Genomic DNA, 16,582 nt, shown 5'->3' with positions numbered 1-16,582 from the left:
TGTATTTTAATGTTTTATTTAAAGTGAAGTGATTCGTTTGTTTGGCTAAAACAAATATTCAGTTCTTTATTACTTTAAGCAATTACTACTTTAAGTCATTATTTTAAATAAATTCTGCATTGTTGGAATTTTGCACGTTTCTGAAACACATATGTATTCAAGAAAATTTAGTACTTTTATTTAATCATTATAGTCGCATAATTTTTCCGTTTATGCGACTAAATTATAATAATATATATATATATATATATATATATATATATATATATATAATTAAAAAGTTTTGCCCAACTTTTAACAACTTAAAAAGAACCATATTGTTTAACATGCCAAAGTGCTTGAAAGTACCCTATTTCAGATTTTAAGTCTAAAAAAATGATTCCAAGAATCTGTTTCTCACAGAATCATTTTCTAGCAATTTATCAATATTTTAAAACATTCTTTTTTCCATATGTACTGTAAAAATTTTGGCGTGTAGTTTCCACCGTTTTCGGAGTCATGGTAATCCAAATACATTTGTAAGTGCAGTAACTGTGGTGGTTATCGTGCAAAAAATTATCTAAAATTGACAAAATAACAATTGTTTGAAAAAATTAGTGCGAATATACATTAAATGTGCTTTTTTACAACGAAACCATTTAGTTGATGCGAATGCGCGTGAAAATATGTGTTGTCAATAAACGAGCAAACGATAAATAAATAAATGAAACAATAACAGTGAAAAAGTAAATAAAAATTTTTATACATGTACTGCGAAAAATTTTATTTACATCAACACCAAAAATTGTGGCTGCTATACAGCAATTTTTTTACAGTCTACCTTATACAAAATATAAAAGTTAAATTAGTGGAATTCGTTTTTTTTCCATATAAGAAAGTGAAAACATCTATGCTATATAATTAATAGATTTTTAATTGAAAATAATAAGGATTATTAAATTTTGACACATAACTATTACTTTTCATATTTTTATCATATTTTCATACTTTATTAAGTGATGTATTTATTTGGACTTTAATTCAATTAAAAGTCTTCTTGTTATCTTTTATCATTAGTTCTATTACATTTCTCATTGATAAATAACTATTATCAACTAGTACAACTTTTGCTTTCGAAAATAATGTTTACCAAACATGTTTATAAAATCAGAATAACATATGAAAAAAAATTATTTTATGTATTACTTGATTAAAAAAATGCCATTTCAATACGGTGTTTTGGGGGTAATCTAGAACTACGCAACACCATGAATTCCATAAATTGTTATTCAATTCCCTTAAAGAGCTTTTATTTTATTTATCTCAATTAATTGATTTTATTTCAGTCTAAAGAACATATTACTTTCAAACATGTTTTCTTACGTTTTAAAAAATATGCTTTTTTCTTCGAAACTTTTTTTCAAAGAATCTCCATCTGTTTTAACACACACAGTGAAGAATAATCATTTTTTTTCTTTCTATTGATTGTTTATTAGAAGAAAATCATTATCAAAATAATGGTGAATTTGATATTTTTTGGTTGTGTTTGTTCTAATTGTAACAACTTTTTATTAAATAACTTGAAAAATACGAAATTGTAACATTTTTTGTATTTGAACCGTTTTTCAATTATAAAAAAGGAGTTCCTATTTTTAGAAAATTACTAATTCATCTTCTATTTTTGACAGTACTGCATATGTTTGCTTTATATAAACCAAAACAAAAAAAAAACATATTATGAATAAAAAAAACATGCATAAAAGTCTGGGTTTAAAATTATAATATTTTAACTGTTTTTTCTATAGATATTCTGGGATTTTTCAATATATTATTTAAAAGAATCTAAAATAAATTTAGAATTTTCAATAACGTCAAAAATTAATATAGCAAAGAAAAACCTTTATTTAAATAAGAAGTTTTAAGTTGACAAAAGTTGTTACTGTAGTCACATGTTAACCAAAAAATATAGACAAATTGAAAAATATTGAGATCTCTCTGAAACTGCATAAAAACTTATCTTACGCATTTACATAATAATTATTGAAAATTGAAAATAACTTTTCTTACCGTGACTTTATATTCTAACATTCATATTTCTGAACTGATGCCTTTACAAATTTTAAAAATATATTTAATCAAAATGTTTTTGAAAATTTGATCTCATATTTTTTTAAAAAACTACAATTGAAATTTTTGACAAAAAGTGAAAGTTTAGCAACCCAGAATAAATTTTAGAGAGAAATATAATTCCGGAAAGCCTAAATATTTTTCAAGTTAGTTGAATATGGGACCAACTTTTTAAAAAAGTTTTTTTCGCATTATAAATATGTTGTATTTCTGTACCAAGAATCTCTCATGTTTATTAAATTAGAGTGCAACTCAAATATAACACTATCAGATTTTTGTTTGGCCCATTTAATATTAAAATATATTTATTTTAGTTTTGATTTAATTATCTGTTTTTAAACATAATGTTGTTTTTTCTTCTAAATTTCCGTAGTAATAATAATATTCAAATAATTATTTTTCATGTTATTTTTCTATTTTTGTTTCGATCTCCTTTTGCGGTGCAATGGGCTTCTATAGCCTCAGCCATTGGAAATAAATAAATAATAATAATAATACAGCTACATTCTTCTAGTAACAATCTTTCAATCACTCCTTTATATTTTTAACTACCTAATTGATTGCTTCTAAGTACAATACAATTCATTAAAATAATAAAGGTGTATTCTTTTTGTAATCTCACTAAATTTTTTATTCAGGGCATAATTTCATTAATCAAAATTTTATTATCGTTTATAATTCATTTATAGCTTGAAATGTTAATTCATTTTCTTTAAATACACGATAATAATTTATCGTTTGATTCTATGATCCAAGAACATGAATGGGAATTTATTAGGCGACAAAACTTTCAATCACTTATTTGTAGTATTAATTCTCTAAAAAACTGTTTTTAAGTTTAGTGCAGTTTTTACTTTTAAAATAAAAATTGGAGATTCATTTATTTTGAAACAATACTTTCTGTCACTAATTTGTAGTATAAGTAATCTCACTTTCTTTTTAAATATAGTGTAGCCTTTGCTTTTAGAATGCTAACTTTCTAATGCATATCTTTATTCTTTAAGTAAGAAATTTTTTAATCATTTATGTATAACATAAATAACCAAATTTAAATATAACATTGATTCTTAAATCTAAAAAAAATAAAGACGCATTGTGTTGGCAACATTTCTTCCAACCACTTTTTTGTATTATAAATGATTTAAAAAACTATTTTTAAATATAATGTAGCTTTTAAAATGCTAACTTTTAAATGTAAAACTTCATTATTTGGAAGAAACTTTTCAATCATCCGTTTAAAGTGTAAATAACCAATTTTAAATGTAATGTAGTTTTTGCTTCTAAATTCCAAAACCAAAGACGCATTCTGTGTCAAGAAATATTACTAACACGTAGTGCATTATGAATAACTTAATAATCTAAAAACTGTTTTTTAAATATTGTAATGTAATTTTTTTCTCTTCAAAAATGCAAACTAATAGAGCTTTATTCTTTCCTCAACAAATCATTTAATCATTCCTACATGGCATTAATGGCCGTCTTTCATTTCTAAAATACAAAATTATTGAAACCCATATATTTGGTTCAACAAATATTTTATTTAATAATATATTTGTTTAATAATATATTTGTATACTTTCCAATAATTTATTTTTAAATCAACTATCTAAGAAACCACTTTCTAAATACATTATCCAAGTAAATCAAAGTAATGAAAAATCCAAGCATGTAAAATCCAAGAAACATTTCTTTAAAGAAAATATTTCAATAGTTATTTATAGATAAATTATTTATAGATCGATAGATAATAAATTATTTATGGATAATGATTTATTTATAGATAAATTTTGAATATAATCTAGTTATTACCCTGAGAAAAAAATATGATCAAAATTACCAGATTATGGTTAAATTTACTGTGTTTCTGACTCTATATAAGCACCAAAAAACTTGATAAATTTTACCGAAGCGTTTAGGTAATGGTTATCGTTAAATTAACCATAAAATAATTGAGTGTTATAATGTGATAAAATTTAATAAATGCATCGAAATTTTGTAATTTTATTATGATTTTTCAGAGTATTGCATAAACAATCCTTTACCTGGTTAAATTTACTTTTCAGTTTTGTAGTTTTTTACTGAATATTTGGTAATAAGAACTATAATTTTGAAAATCAGAATTTTCGAAAAACCGTTACCATATGAACGGAAAAATTACTAAAAGAACGATTTGTAAAGGCCATATACTTGGACTTTATAATCAGTTTTTTTATACCAGAAATGTCATTACCATGCAGTACGTTAAATTTACCAGAATTTTTTCTTTGTGAATAAATTTGATTAATGCAGCAAAAAATCACCATTCAAAAACCACTTTCAAGTAAAAGACTGTTTTACAATACACGTCACCATATCCTTTTTAATTTTTTTTTTCAATAAAAAATTTCAAGGAACACCTACGCCGCAGAAATCCGGATTAAATTGTCCACAAATTTATAGCTCGACACCATTTGAGCGTTAAATGCGCATTTCCCATTATTATTCTTGACAGTTTCTGAACATAACTATATATTTTATTGAACACCTGCCTATTGAACTCTTTTTTTTATTCGGGATCAATAAAGGTTTTGTATTTCCCTTCTTTTCGATCGTAAATTAAAAGAATCAACGAATTGTTTTCGAAGACAAAGAACTTTGATTTTTGAGTCAAGCATTATTCGTCTAGTAGTTTGCACTCCTACTAGTGACAAGCACTTGTAATTTGATCATTCAAAATATTACTATTTCATTTTTTTTCACACTTCACTTGGACGCAAACATGTGAACAGTTTTCTAAAGCTTCCATAAAGTTGTTTGCTGCTGTAGTAAATACTACTTACGTTTTATTTAATTAACTACAACTATTTTTTTAAAAATGAAATAGTTAAAAATTACTTTCTAAATGTTAACTTACACGAGATGTAGTCATAGTTCGAAATGTAGTCCATCAGCAAAATTATTAAATGAATAAACTGCATCTTATTTTCTCTAAATTAATCATTCTTTTAATTTAATAAGCATTTTCTGTAATGAACAATTAATATATATTAAGCTATTAATATGAATTAATTAACAACTAATATGTATATAAATCATGAATAATATACATTATTAATTAATATATATTATATTAAACTAGGTGGATTTTATCACGTCATCGTATTGACATGTTATTCATATTAAAATTGAGAGCTGTGTAATGTAATGTTAAAAAAAATGTTTTTATTTATGCAATAATTTATATGTTTTAATATAGATTATTACAAAAGATTTCAATGAAATATCCTAAGCGAACAATTATGTAAGAATCAGGTTTTGTGTCTGTTTATTTTGAAACAATTAGTTATGGAATGCAAAATAAATAGCTCAATTTTAGTTTTTTTTTTTTTTACATTTATATTTAGGTTAAATAACCATATTATCCTACGAGTTTTAAAAATAATGTTTAATTAAAAAGTGGTAGAAATAATTATTTTCCTTTTCATATTTAATTCCTAATCAATTATTTTTATATATGTTCGCATTTTCTGCATAACAACCATTATAATTATGGACTAACATTGCCTTTTTTTTCCTTCAAAATATCACATTTTGGATTCTACGTAAGTTCCAGTCAATTTTAGAGGCACAATGAGCAAAATAAAAAACGTCGTATTTTTAAATTTCCTTAGCCTTTATTGACCGATATCTTCCAAATTTTGTATTTTGCAGTGAAAAATTATGTGCATTAAAATGATGAAAAAATTGCATACGTGCAATAAAAAAACAATTTTACCCTACCTTACAATTTTACCTTGTTAAAATTTTAAACTAATAGTAGAAAAACAATAAAAAATAATAAATATTTACTAAAAGTTATTTTATGCGTGGAGTTATCTTTGGATAAATGCATTTTATAATTGTTTGCAAATATTTTTTCAACTTGCTTAAAACATTCTCGAGGATTTGCTTAAAACACTATTGGGACCATATTTCCGTGACTGTGGTTACCAGAATCAGACTGCGGCTACAAAGAATTCCGAATCCGTCGGAAATAAAGTATGTTTATTCGGAGAAATATCGTTTTTGTATTTTATTTCGTAACTTAAAATGTCGTCTGCACTAATTAATTAGCATATTTGAGGTCACCTTCTCTAACCAATAAGATTGAGTCTAAGAACGTGAAGATTCGATCATTACAATTAAAGTTATTCAGGGTGATTTGTCTTTTATTTTGCGCACTGAACAATGTACTGTTTAAAATTTACCTAAATCAAGTTACAACAAAAATTACAAATAATTTACAAAATTCAAGGTAATTTAAATAAATACTATTAATAGTTTTAAAATAATAATACAATAACTGGGAAAAAATAGCGACATAAGAGACCGTTAAATTATTAAAAACCTCATTCAAAATTTTTGAGTTGGATTTTTTTTTCAATAATTGCGATGTTCTAAAATATACTTATTTTAGATCATTTATAAAAATATGACTCAATTGAAAAAGACTCATTTTTTATGTTTGAAATAAAAATGCTTTCAGCCGTCATTCAATGCATTCAATACACATAAATTCTTTTTGTAAATGAAAATCTCACTTTAAGAGCATTGTAAGTATTCTTTTCACTTTAAGTCGGTAAATTTCCTTTTTAAAGAAAAGTAAAAACTTTTTAGCTACATCTCAATCATTTTAGTTTGATATGAAGTTATTGAGACTATCGTAAAATAAATACTACACATGATGTTTTGAAAAAGTTGGTTTACTATCACATATGTATATTAATTTTTTTTTAATTTTCTCATTTGTATTTAATTTAAAATAATACAAATACAACTACAGAAAATACCTATTTTTTATTCAGATTAAAAATTCAACTGTATTTTTTGAAATTTTTAATCTTTTAGATATAAACTAAATCTCAATTAAAAATTTTTTGAAAAAGAAATATTAATCAATTTAAAAATAATATATATCAAATTGATAAAATACATAAAATTGATAAAATATATAAAAATTTTTTAAAATATTCCGCTAAAAGTTCATAAATCCATGTATATCTTGATATAACATATAAGTATTAGCTTTATATAACATATAAAATATTGATATAAAAACTTTTTGCATACGCAATCTCATTGGATAGTTGAATCACGTGGCATGAAGATCTAGATTTCCTGGGGTCATCAGGATACAATTAATAAAAAAATGCAAAAACATAGTTTAATAGTTTTTGTTACTTTATTTAAAGTTATTTATCCCTTACGCCTATTTCTAAATTTTTCTTTTCTTTCTCAAAGAAAAAAAATCTTACCGCACTGTGTGATATTGGCAGTTTTGATAAAAACAAATCCGTAATTCTGGTAATAAAATTTAGAGTATTTAAACCATTTAATCGGTATTTTTCCACTAATGTGGTAATAGTAAACCGGAATTTTTATAATTATAGTTCTTATTACTACATATTTAGTAAAAAATGCAGAACTGAAAAGTACATTTAACTGAACATAGTTTTTATGACATGCTCTAAGGTATCGTGATAAAATTAATAAATTTTACCATGTTTACCAAATTTTATCACAAATTATAAACCCTTATTTTATTGTTAAATTTGCCAAAATAATTACAAAAGCGCTTCGAAAACAATTTACCATATTCTGTTAGTTTTGACGAAGCTAATTGTTCCTTCACAAATTTAAAATTCTTGTGATCTTGATGTTTAGACGGTCTACCATTAAGGTGTTACCCAACCTTTCGGAATTCAGAAGCATCTTCGGATTAAAAAGGTTCATTCTCAGTGTAGTATTCTTTGCTATTATTGTTTTCTCGATTTTGATTATTATTTCTAATTAAATGCCTAAAATTGAAAAGAATATTTCTCTATATTTTGATCTTATTACGAAATATTTTCTTTGTTTAACATATTTAAAGGCTATATAAGCTTAGCTTATTAACTGTTTTGCAATTATCAAACACTAAATAAATTATATTTACTTTTATAATAAACTCAGTGTAAAACTGCTTTCAAGCAACTTATGCAATTAAAATAATGGATACGAATTTGTGAAACATCATTAAGAGTTGAGTTTTTGCATTGTTACCAATTAATTTCCTTGGCGAAAAATTTAAATAGTTAAAATTAAAGGGAATTTAAAGCAAAATGTAAGTGAAATTTCAATCGTAATCGATCAAAATTGTTATGGAGTAACGGTAACTCAGAGGATATAGAGATATCGCCTCCCAATGTTGGTGACTCAGGTTCGAATCCCAGTGGTGGTCGGTTGAGACGAATACTGCTTCTGGATCGTACCAACCACAGTACTAAGGTAAAATATCCTCAGTGGTTGATGGATCATGCGTTAGAATCCCCTTGTCGTCGAGCTAACCGTGGGAGGGGTTCGTGTTTTCCTCTCCATATAAAGCAAATGCACGCTAGTTTCATCAAAAGTACTCAACGAAGTCTAGTTTGTCCTAATGTTTAATCCAAGAGTTCCCTTGTCTTCTGGGTTGGATTCAAAATTACAAGGATACAGAGTTGAACATAAATAGTCGTTAACTCAACATTGGGTAGGTTGTTCAGCGCTGATTATAAAATAAAGTAAAATTGTTATGACAATGAAGCTCCATTTTAAAATTATTTTTTAATAAAGTGGCTACAAAGACAAGCTATTTATGTAAGTAAACTGCTGTTTGTAGAAAATGCAACACCATGAAAGAATCATCAGAATCAAATGAAATTTAATGCAGAAACGACTTGTACTGATACAAATAAATGATGAAATTTTCAAAACAAAAGAAACAAATTAAGCGTCCGAAATCAGTATTTGGTGCAGCCACCACGCGCTGCAATAAGTGCTGCTATACGACGTGGTATGGAGTCAAACAGATGTTGAATATCTGCTTGAGGAAGAGAATTCCATATCGCTTGTATGCGCAACCAAAGTTCGTCTTTGGAAACTGCAGGACGCGGATCACGAGTGAGACGCCGACCAACCATATCCCACACGTGCTCAATAGGCGACATATCCGGCGAATAAGCAGGCCAAGGAAGAAGTTGCATGCGTTGTGCTGAACAGAAGTCTCTAACAGTCCGCGCAACATGTGGGCGTGCATTATCCTGCTGAAAGATAGCTCCAGGGATGCCTTGAAGGAAAGGAACGACTTCGGGCTGTAGCACTTCACGGACGTATCTGTTGCTATTGAGATTACCCTCAATTCGTATCAAATTGGATCGTCCATGATACGAAATCGCACCCCAGACCATAACTCCGGGTGTTCGACCACTATGTCGTTCAATAATACACTCAGGAAGGCAGCGTTGACCGGCATAACGTCTAACACGAACACGGCCATCATGGATTCACAAATTGAAGCGTGATTCATCTGAAAAGACAACTTGGTGCCAATCAGCTCGCCAGTCTCTGTGCTCAAGAGCCCACTGCCGACGCAGCCGTCGATGATCCGCCGTGAGGGGAATCCTGTATAATGGCACCCTTGCACGCAATCCACGGCGCAGCAGACGACGACGAATTGACGAAGCCGACAATTGTACACCTGTAGCAGTAGACCAATGTGCTGCCAGCTGCCTGGAGGAAGCTGTGCGATCATTTACCGCCATGCGGAGCAGGTGTCGATCATCGCGCTCTGACGTCACCTTCTGTCGTCCAGTGCCTGTTTTTCGAGTTGTTCGGTGCTCGTCGGTCCACTGCTTCCAAACTCGCATCACTGTGGAACTGCTCCGCTGTATACGAGCTGCTATTGCGCGATAGGAAAATCCTCCTTCTCGAAGGCCGATTATCCTCCCTCGTTCAAACTCCGTAAGTTGCTTGAATTTCTTATTCTTCCGTCGTGGAGGCATACTCAGGTCTCACTAAACGTTTGCCACTAACAAATAATCATAGACTATTTTCAACGTCCCGCTACAGCACTTTATTTATACGCTTTCAGCATCAATTCAGAGGGCGCTGCGCGCGCCACGCACGCGCGATGGCTCTGAAACTTTATTAATTTGCATAATATCCTATAATTGACATTTGCTGCGAATTTCATTTGATTCTGATGATTCCTTCATGGTGTTGCATTTTCTACAAACAGCAGTTTAAATAAGCCCTAACAGAATAAATGGCGCATATATTTAGAAAACGGAAACATGAGAAAGAAGACATAATTCTTTTTAATCCATGCATTTTAAATGAGTAATTTCAAATTTTGAATTAAAAAAATTTTTTTTTCAAGAAAAAAAAATTATTGCGAAGCAATCCAGAGGCTTGGAGAGCGGCAGCGAACAGAGGACTCTACTCCTAAGTATGACTTAATCAATTATAATCGAATTTATTTCATGGTGAAAATTTCCACTATTACCTAGAAATAATATGGTGTCCTTTCTCATGGCATGTGGCATTTAATTTTTGTTTTTCATTAAACTAAATAAAAACATTGTATTATTTAGTTTAATGAAAAGCATTGCACTGTTCATTTTTATTAATATGGCAAACATAAATTATAGGTTTGTAAGCTTTTGTTTTACTAACTACGAACTGGTTCACTGCTTCGCTCAGTATGCTAGGTTATATAAATGAAGTATAACGCACATAATAAATATTCATAAATTTGTTTCCCAATCTAATTGCGAGTAATCATTCATAATAATCACATTGCCACCCTTAAGCGATCGAAAACTAAAAAGGAATGCAAAATGGTGCAACGACAACCTATCAACGGCTACAATAATTTCATTTCAAATCTTTTTATTATTTTTGAAAATTATGATTTAATCAAAATATTTATTTATTTCTAAATGAATGATTCTTCAAATCTGAAGTAAAAAAAATTATTTTTCACAAACTAAAATTCAAAAAACTGTTTCATACATTTAACCTACTGTTGCTAACCTTGACTGTAATGAATGACTTTCATACCTAACAGACCTGAAATAATTTTTTTTTTCTTTAAAAATACCCCTTCAAGCAAAGTTTATGTATGGATCATTCTTAGAATATCAACTATAATTTTCAGTAGAATTTCTAAAAGCGCCAACCAGAAGGGTAATTTTGATTGAGAACCAGTTTTGAAGCGATGAATGAAAGAAGTAAGGAGTCTAGCCACTTGATTTCTACTTGGTTGTTATGTCTAAAAGGGTCAATCTCATTTATTTATACACATGCTTGAGAATAAATTTTGATCGTTAATGTATATTTTCTCAATTGTTATCTCTTTGGTAAACAAAAAACACTGTACAAAATTCCGAATCAAATTATGGTAAAAATGCTGCCACACTGGATGTAAAATTTATTTACACCATGAAATTTATTTTTATCGTAAAATTTTATATCATAATTTTTACAATAATATATATTAAGGAACAGCAATTAGGTGATTTTACAGTAAATACTACTGTATAAAGGTTACTTTACAGTATATTAGATTTATTGTTCCGTTTGGGGGTAAAAATGGATTTTGCTGTGAAATGTATCAGTAAGTTGATAAATCCATGTATATCTTGATATAACATAAAAATAATGATATAAAAACGATTTCCTTTGACGTCTACGCTGCCTCATTGGATAGTTGAATGACGTAGTATGATCCAAAAGTCTCACATGAGGATCTAGATTTCCAGGTGTCTTCAGGATACAATTGATAAAAAATGCAAATATATAGTTTCATAGTAAAATGTTTTCTTGTTTAAAAAATTGATTGGAAAAGAATAATGTAATACAGTCGACGCTCGATATAACGACCCTTTTGGTCTCGCCGAAAGCGCGCGTTGTAGCTTGAGGTCGTTATATCGAGATTGCACACAAATACCATAAGTAGTAACTCATTGCTATTAAATTATTAGACCAGTTTTAGCAGAACATCGCTACAAAATACTTTAATAAGTAAATAAGAGAAAAAATGGCAACAACGAAACTTTTTTTTTCCATGTTAACAAGTAAAAATACCATTTAAAATAATATTACATACGTGAAAGGATCGGAGCTGACATTTTTGATAAATAACATATCTCAAAGTAACAGAATAGACTACATGTATGTTTTAAATAAAAAATAACCCCACAAAGGGATACAAATGGATACTCAAAAAGTGATAAAAAGATGGATACTCAAATATCACGAAACTTAAATAAACCGATATGATCCTAGCAAACATTTTGTCGAAATGTTGTAATAACTGTGGCGTAACTGCCACTATTAAATATCAAATCACTAGTATATAAGACATGTTAACTTGATTCTATCTTGAGATACCTTTTGATGGATGAAGGTTGACATAGTCGATAATTAAATCCCCACAATGGTGACCTCCAGACGTGATAAGAACTTGCCAATATTGATGGATGGTCCACATTGAGCAGTGTATATTAAGCAAATCAACTGTTCAATGTGGACCATCCATCAATATTGGCAAGTTCTTATCACATCCGGAGATCACCAATGTGGGGATTTAATTATCGACTATGTCAACCTTCATCCATCAAAAGGTATCTCAAGATAGAATCAAGTTAACATGTCTTATATACTAGTGAATTGGTATTTAATATAAATAGTGGTAGTTACGCCACATTATGTTAATTTAATTCCATCTTGAGGTACTTTTTGATAGATGAAGGTTGACATAGTCGATAATTAAATCCCTTCAATAATGTGGCGTAACTACCACTATAAATATTAAATACCAATTCACTACTATATAAGACATGTTAACTTGATTCTATCATGAGGTACCTTTTGATAGATGAAGGTTGACATAGTCGATAATTAAATCCCTTCAATAATATGGCGTAACTACCGCTATAAATATTAAATACCAATTCACTACTATATAAGACATGTTAACTTGATTCTATCATGAGGTACCTTTTGATAGATGAAGGTTGACATAGTCAATAATTAAATCCCTTCAATAATGTGGCGTAACTACCACTATAAATATTAAATACCAATTCACTACTATATAAGACATGTTAACTTGATTCTATCATGAGGTACCTTTTGATAGATGAAGGTTGACATAGTCGATAATTAAATCCCTTCAATAATATGGCGTAACTACCACTATAAATATTAAATACCAATTCATTACTATATAAGACATGTTAACTTGATTCTATCATGAGGTACCTTTTGATAGATGAAGGTTGACATAGTCGATAATTAAATCCCCACGTAACTATCACCACTTCTTCGAGAAACGATTTTCGTCAAAATTAAAGAAATTTTTCGTCATTCGATTTCCATCCCCCAGAGAAAACCCTCGTTCGTAGTGCTTAATATTTCTAAATTTTTAATAGCATCATAAAAGTGTATCTAATTTGTACGAGGCCACCATATAGGTGGCACAACACACAAGGACAGATAATATAGAAAGAAATATTGCACCAATAACCGAGGCAGGATTCGAATCCCGGATCTTCCCGGTACGAGGCAAACTCCTTGACCACCATACAGCCGGTCGCTTTAATTCTTCACTTTATTTTCGATTGTATACGTTAAATATTTTTTAAAATAAAATTTGTTTGCTAATCAAACATACACTTAGCAAAGAAATAAAGTTAATATGAATTCGAACTGGGCTTAACAAAACCGAAGCTGATAGAAATTAAAAATTATAAAATTATTTAATAAAGTTGACATATTTGTGTAAATCTTCTTATTATACACTCTATAACAAAAAAATCGACCCACCAAGAAGGAGTTGTCCGATTGAAACGAAAATTGGTGGATAGGAAGACAATGTACAGAATAGTAAATGATTAAAATTTCAGAACAATTGAATAATTTATTACAGAGTTACAGTAACAAGTTCAATAAGGTGTTGACCCGCCTCTAGCCTGGATACAAGCTGCCACACGGCGTGGCATAGGCCGATAAAGCTCCCGGATGGTCTCTTGCGGTATTTCCTGCCAAATTCGATCCAATTGTCGAACGAGGTCGTCAACATTCCGTGCCAGATGCAATCGCCCTCCCATGATATCCCAGACATGCTCGATGGGAGAGAGATCTGGTGATCTGGCAGGCCAAGGAAGAGTTTGACAAGCTTGTAGACAGTTCATAGCAACACGTGCCGTATGTGGTCTGGCATTGTCCAGCTGAAAAATCAGTCCAGGGTGCTGCGAGAGGAACGGTAACAAAACAGGTCTTAGGATGTCGTCGACGTACCGCTGTGCGGTAAGTGTACCTCTAATGACGACCAAAGGGTTCCGGCTGTCAAAGGAAATGGCACCCCAGACCATAATGCCTTGTTGAGGGCCGGTGTGGCGTGCAATAGTGAAGGCAGGATCCCCCCTCTGCCCTGTGCGTCTCCAAACATGTCTTCGATGTACGTCAGGACACAGTTGGAAGCGGGATTCGTCGCTAAAGACTATATGTCCCCAGTCGGTATTATTCCAGCCTGATCTGTTCAAAACATTCATGCATACGAAATTTCAAAGCAATCGGATGATTGCTTCCTGGTGCGTCGATTTTTTTGTTATAGAGTGTATAACTAAAAACATGCATGCCTTTTTTTATTTTTATAAAAGTTAAATTCTGTTTCTTTTGATTGTTCAGCATCATGCGAGACGAAAATCAACTTTTACCTTCTCTGTGGTCTCTGCCTTTCGATCTATTCATGTCGTCTGACGGTTTCCAAACATTCGCCAAAATTGGCGAAAATAATTAAAGATTGGAGTAAATGCATCCGAGCTTGGTGTAAGCTTCAAATTATTGGTGTTAAGATTTAACTACACCCTTTACTCTAAAAGTGTGTAGAAAAGCTCGATTTCGAATTAATTTGAAATAAATAAAGTATTCTTTCCCACAATTCTTGGAAATTTTCGGATAGGTATTGCATCACAACTTTAACAGAGTAGCTTTCCATAGTTTGAATTAAAGCCCATTGAAATTTTCAAAGATGTCTAATAATTGATAATTTTTACTCAAATCTGCTCTAAAAAAATTTCAACTGTGTATAAAAAGTATTTATTATGAATTTCTTTATACTTTGTGATACTTTGAAAAAGTTTGTTAACCACCAATGGCGTATTGATGAAGAAATTATGTTTATCGGAATGCAACCAACGTTCTGGCTAATAATGTGTTGGGTGAAATTAATCCTAAACACTTTTTTCTTTCAAGGCGCAACAGCCCGTAGTGGGCCTTAGTTTGATGAGCAATGTTGCTCCAAACCTTTCTACTTTTTCATTCCTTCCAAACATACGCCAAAATTGGCGAAAATACTTAAGGATTGGAGTAAATGTATCCGAACTTAGTGTAAGCTTAGTATTAGCTTTTATTCCAACACTTATTTCCATTCATTCTCAGATTTAGCCCAGCCATGCGAAACGTTTTGATTTTATAAATGATCTCATTTTTAGTCTCATGGTCTATAGTGAAAGTTGAAAGGTAAATTGCGACCGAATGCAATAACAAGGTTCACATAAAAACAATTTTTTATTTGCATATTTATTTTAATTATTTCTAACAATGTCAATACATCCGATTTTAACAATGTTTATTTAAGATTAAGTACAAAGTAAAATTGAATCGTAGCTATCTTTTTAGAGCGAACAAGATAATACAAATTTTTAGTGATTGTGAAGACAGACGAACATGCATTTGTTGTCTTACTAGATTATTGCTGCGCCTCTTATCCTTGATAACACACCTTTCCCATCTCTTTTTTATATGCATAATTGAAATGATAAAATATTATTTCGTAATAACAATTATCTTATCAATGTTTAGGAAGTTTAGAGTTTAACGGCGTCAATTTATGTAATAGTACTTCAGCTGACTATTATTATTTAACATTAATATTTTCTTCTTACGTTTGGGTGCCCTGAGCAGTGGTTCCTAATTTTTTTATGGCTACGGAACCCTTAAAAATCAACCTTCCTTCTACGGAACTCAGCTTTTTTAAATAAAGTTTAAGTTAATTGTGAACGTCATAGCCTATAGAAGACAATTTTGAAAATATTTAATTAGAGAAATGAAGATTTTTAATTGCTTTACCTTTAATAATCTTATGACAATTAAATTTGGAGTCCTTGTGCCGTATCCAGTCTAGTTATAAATTTGTTTTTAGTGTACATGCATAATAGATGTAAATGTGTATAGACATATTTGGAAAAATTTGGGTACCATATTTGGATACAAAGTGTGTATGCACATATTTGGTGTACATAATATAAGTATATACATAAATAAACCAAATTATGGTTTACTTCTAAATGATAACTAAAACAAACTACTATAAACGTTGAAAATAGGGGAAACCTATTTCCTTATAAAACAATTTTTTTAATTTTATTTTGATTTGAAAAACGCGTGTGGCAATAATTACGCAATATTTTATAAATCCTTGTTCTTGTCATAATTTGTTCAATATATTGATATTCGGAATATTATATTTTCTTTTAAGAAATACTGTTTTTATTTCATTGGTATATACTTACAATAATTTAATAAAGACAATAATTTAATAATAACAACCGGAAGATTAACTAAATTATGAATCATAGATTGGATCTAAATA

The 16,582-nt window shown here is 29.5% G+C and overlaps 1 protein-coding gene across 1 annotated transcript in view; it reads right to left on the bottom strand.

Moving 5' to 3' along the window:
• LOC107443610 (uncharacterized) overlaps positions 1 to 16,582 on the bottom strand; it is a 214,997-nt gene that overhangs the window by 127,703 nt on the left and 70,712 nt on the right. The window lies entirely within an intron of this gene.

The sequence above is a fragment of the Parasteatoda tepidariorum genome, chromosome 10 (genome assembly GCF_982258835.1).
Source record: "Parasteatoda tepidariorum strain Cologne lab strain chromosome 10, Ptep-v5.0, whole genome shotgun sequence".
NCBI classification, from domain to species: Eukaryota; Metazoa; Arthropoda; class Arachnida; order Araneae; family Theridiidae; genus Parasteatoda; species Parasteatoda tepidariorum.
The sequence above is the reverse complement of the archived record's forward strand: the minus strand, read 5'-3'. Positions and strand labels throughout refer to the sequence as shown.